At 29.9% G+C, this 5,054-nt stretch overlaps 1 pseudogene; it reads right to left on the bottom strand.

Annotated features, from left to right (window-relative positions):
- Nucleotides 1-2,470: 2,470 nt before the first annotated feature.
- Nucleotides 2,471-4,061, bottom strand: LOC105801723 (receptor-like protein kinase FERONIA; annotated as a pseudogene).
- Between the last annotated feature and the right edge of the window lie 993 nt (nt 4,062-5,054).

Raw genomic sequence — 5,054 nt, forward strand, 5'->3', positions numbered from 1 at the left:
TTGTGTAATTTTATACATGACATTTTGATTTGATTTAATATTCAAAATTCCTAATATTATTATCGATATAACACAATTAAATGTTTACATATTACAGGCACAAATAATTATATTTATCTAATATAAAATAAATCAATATAATAAATTTTTGAAATGTGTATAATTGAATTAAATTAAAAACTTTATGCACACATTTGAACCAGAGGTGAAGCCAGAACAAATTTTTAGGGGGAGCCGAATGAAATTTTAATTTTTTATAGTATGTATTTTATAATTTTAAATGATTGAATCAATTTCTATAATTTTAAGGGGCCAAAGTACAATTTTACCTTTACTAATTTAAAATTTAAAAAATATATATTCAAGGGCCTAAATAAAAATTTCTATTTTAGGGGGCCCCGTATCCGCCTCTATTTGAACCAAAATCAAAGTTTAACATGTATAATTACACAAAATCAAAATTTATATATCAAATTGCACATTAAAATAAAGTTAATGTATAGCTTATATTTATCCTAAAACTTAACTACTTCTTCTATTAGCTATATTCTAAAATCTTAAACAAATAAAATTGAAGTTATTAAATAAATCCTTTTATTTCCTAATTTTATCTTTTAAAGTAATTTGATAAGTAAATCATTTTTAAATGTTTATAATGAAAAGTCATAATATAAGTAATTGATTATACAAATTGTGCATAAGATCGTAGTTGTTTAGGTTGCATTTGCAGATGGTAAAACACTTACCTATTTTTTCTTTTATTTTTAATATATATTCAGTAATGTTTGAACTTAGAAGGTTAAGAGCTAAGGTGGTGACAAATTAGCTTAATTAAGTATACATTAATTAATTTGCGTTTTTCCCTTTTGGGATCAAAGTCGATTTAGCATGTTTCTAATGCCAATTCAAATTTCTGGAAATCAATTTATCAGGCTCTTCAATTTTCTTAGGTCTACTTGAGATGAGATGAAAAAGTGAAAGTAGAAAGTGAGAAAAAATAAATTTTAAGTATGATAGGAAAAAGAAGAAGAAATAAGGTATGAGAGATGATTATTTTTATCATAATCATAAGAATTGATCTTTTAAATTTGAATGGTAAGAGAGATGTGTATGGTAATTTAAAATTATGAATTTTTAACGACCTTATTTTCTTTACTTTCATTTTTCAACTCTACTTTACTTCATATTCTTAATTCAACTTTCCATCTATATGAAAACAACGATAAACAAAAGGGTGAGATTCAATCGTTGAATATTAATGTACGTAAATTTTTCAATTGATTTTATATTTCTATCATATCAATTTAAAATTATGTATCCATTAATATTTATTCAACCATTAGATCGTTTTAATAAAAAATATAAAAAGTGTAAAATTAATTTTAAATCTGGATCATTTTCCTTTATTTTCGTTTTCGTGTTTAAAGAAACGAAGCAGAACTTAATTAAAAACGTCAGTATCTATACTAAAGGTGAACTGCCTGAAGAAAATTGAAGAGAATTGGCATTTATTTTCAATGAGGAAAAAGTTACGATTATAAATAACCAAATGAACACTACAATTTATTCATTTCTAAAGTGTTTATGTCACTTACACTTGTAAGATATAACTCTGGTTCTAACTTAAATTGTATTTGGATGATTACGTAGTTGATATCTTTTGATAAAATATTTTGAATATTTTAATGCATATACACAGAATTTTTTGTATCATTTTATTAAGTTAAAATGTGAAAAAAAATCAAATCAAGCAAGTACTTTTGAGGATATGATAGCACTTGAGGTAAGCAATATTTAAATTGTATGAGTTTACTAAGTATTTGAAATACTTATCTGTAGTGTTATTTTTCTGTATATTGTGGACATTCGAGACGTGCCGTTCGAATCAACAAGGAACTCACACCTATGGTCACTTGATTCGGTAGATTTTTGAAGTTTTACATATTAATGTGCAAGCTAAAAATAATGTTTGGCTTGCTTACATATAGTTATCATTTTCATATTTGGGCTACTCGCACTGTTAGAGTTGTGTGACTCTGATTCTAAGAGATTGCTTGCAAGTCAAGTTAAACAAAAATATATTTTCTTTCTAGAAGATTTAGTATTTATTAGTATAATATATTTAGCATTTATTAGTATAGTTTATTTGACTTATTAATTTAGCCTATAAATAGGCTCTTTTACAATCTTAGAAAAATATATCCATTAGATTAGAACTCATAATACATTCAGAGAATTTTGTATTTACGTTTTGAGGGTTCTTTGTTTTTTCGGGTTTTCGGGATTTAGTTTTATCTCCATCTTTTGTACTCTTCGTTTTTTTACCATTATAGTAAAATTATCTTTGCCCATGGTTTTTTATCCTCTTTATAGGGGTTTTTCTACGTTAAATTTGTGTGTTCATCTTCTCAATGTCTTCTGCTATTTTTACTTGTTCGTTACTTAATCGGGACGATCCTAACAAGTGGTATCAGAGCTAATTTAATATTTCATATGAGACAAATTAATCACGGTAGAAAATAAAATAAATTCAAAATGCTGTCTCTATTGCTTAACTAACGAAGCTTCCCCCTTGTGAAGCGTCAAATCTTCAATGGACAGTACTCAGTAAAGTTAAGAAACACCTCAACTGCTTAACCATACCTGATTAGTTTGACCCATCCAGACATCCATCCCAGATTGCATATCTTCACTGTCATCTGCACAGCTCTTCAATGTCTGACAACATATCCTCAGATTTCCAGCTAAATGTATCCTCGACACGAGAACTTCCATGGAGCCAGAGTACTTCAGTCTGATAATCGGGGAAACTGAAGGCAGATGCAGAGAAAGCTTCTTCTTCATACATAACTTCTCCATGAGGATTGAGGCGCTTCACTTCGAAGTCTGCTTTGTTTTGGAGCTCCAAAGCAAGCTCTAATGTCACCTCCACTTCACCAAGAGCAGGTCGTTTATGTTCCTCAACATGGACGCAACTTAAAGCGATGTCCAGGAATTTCTGTAAGCAACTCGGGGCTATTTTCCCTTCCAAATATGGATCCGTCATTTGGTAAATTCTTCCATTCTTTAGGTGTTCATTGACCCAAGAAATTATATGACGATGATTATGGTCCCCTGCATCAAACTTTAATACTTTTCTACCACAAAGTACTTCAAGCAAAACAACCCCAAATGAGTAAACGTCTGATTTCTCTGTCACAAGAGTAGTACCTTGAAAAGCTCAGGAGCCATATAACCCAAAGTACCAAGCAGCCCCGATTGACCTGTTTCCAAATCAATTTCATCCAGAGGGGGTAACTCTATTCTGATGGGAGCGTTTGATAAACTAAAAGGGCCAATTTTAGACAAGGCGAAATCCGCAATCTTGGAAACCATTTGGTCATCTAAAAGAATGTTTTTGGTCTTGATGTCACAGTGGATGACTGCACGCTTTGCTCCAGTATGAAGATAATGTAATCCACAAGCGACCCCAATGCAAATCTCTAACCTTTGCTTCCATGGGAGGGGATCGTGATGACCAGTACCATGGAGATGATCGAAGAGCGTCCCCTGGCTCATATAATTGTACACTATGATAATCTTGTCTCCCTCATCGCAGAATCCAATCAGAGAAACAATATGTTGGTGGCGCAGCTGGCAAAGTAGCTGCGCCTCATTTAGAAAGTCTTCAAGCATTGTCTGTCGTGAGGATCCGTGCTGCAAGTATTTGACAGCGAAAACCGAAGCCCCATCATCGAAAAACCCTTTGTATACTACTGCGCTGCCACCTTTACCAAGAACCAAGTGGGAGTCAAAGTTTTTGGTGGCAACTCTGATCTCGTGGAGTGAAAATCGACGGTACAGATGTTGGGGAAGCTATGATTTAGCTTTTCCCTTGCTCGGCTTCTTTAATTTGCTTACAGATACTGGACAGAAACAAAAGCTGGAAAGTGAAGGACTTCTCATTAGAAATCAAGAGATGAACAAGTGAGAAGTGAGTTTAAATCTTATTCCAAAGCCAACCTTTGGAGTTGGAGAGTTGTTAGCTTCAAATTCATCTATTTATTTTTTTAGTTGGAACATCGAATAGCTCATAATATTTTCAAGTTCAAGCAGTGTACTTTCCTCGATGCTTCTCACGGGGATCCACAGAAGACCGAAGACTAGGTGGTGAGTCATAGATCCAATCAAGTGAAAGAGTTTTTAATTAATAAATTTGATGAGTTTTATTTTATTATTTTAATTCGATTTAAATTTCTTTTAATTGAGTGAAATTAAATTTGAATAGAGTTAAATTATTCGAGTTAACTTAAAAATTAAATATGTGAAATAAAATATAAAGTTAAATCATTAATTTATTTATTTAAGTCTCCAAAATTATTATTTTAAAGATTTTTAAATTTTAATTTTCTTTATATTTTTTAGAATTTATTTTAAAATTTTAGAATTTTTAAAAATATAAATTTTGGAATTTTATAAATATTTTGAATTTTAAAAATTATTTTGGATTATTTTTATTTTTGTTGAGAGAGACTAATTTGTTCATTTTCAAAATTGACAGAGATCAAAGAGGTATTTACAGCAATATGTTATTTGAATTATTCGAGTTATTTGAATTGTAAAGTTCAACTCTGCTTGAACTCGAAACTCAAATTACTTATTCGAGTTGACTCAAATAACTTGAATAATTCAAATAACTCGATTTGATTAACTCGAAATTTTATTTTATTTTTATTTTTTCAAATCGAATCGAGTTTTGCTCACCCATATTCAAGACTCGAGGCTATGCCCGTTACCTTTTTAGTATATATAACTTCATCTTCATATATTTAGATATTAAATAAAGAAATAATATTTTATATGAGTTTTTAAAATATATAAGTAAGATTAGAGGTTCATAGCAAGATAAATTCGTATTTTTAATATATTTATTTTTGACTAGTTATCAAATAAAATGCTATTAAATTTGAATTTTTTTTATCAGCAATAAAGTTGGTGTGATGAATTCAAACTCTTAAAGAAAAGGGCTAAATTAGAACAAAAAGCAAAGAGAAGGGCTTGACTGAAAGATTGAA

Source organism: Gossypium raimondii, chromosome 7 (genome assembly GCF_025698545.1).
Source record: "Gossypium raimondii isolate GPD5lz chromosome 7, ASM2569854v1, whole genome shotgun sequence".
NCBI classification, from domain to species: domain Eukaryota; kingdom Viridiplantae; phylum Streptophyta; class Magnoliopsida; order Malvales; family Malvaceae; genus Gossypium; species Gossypium raimondii.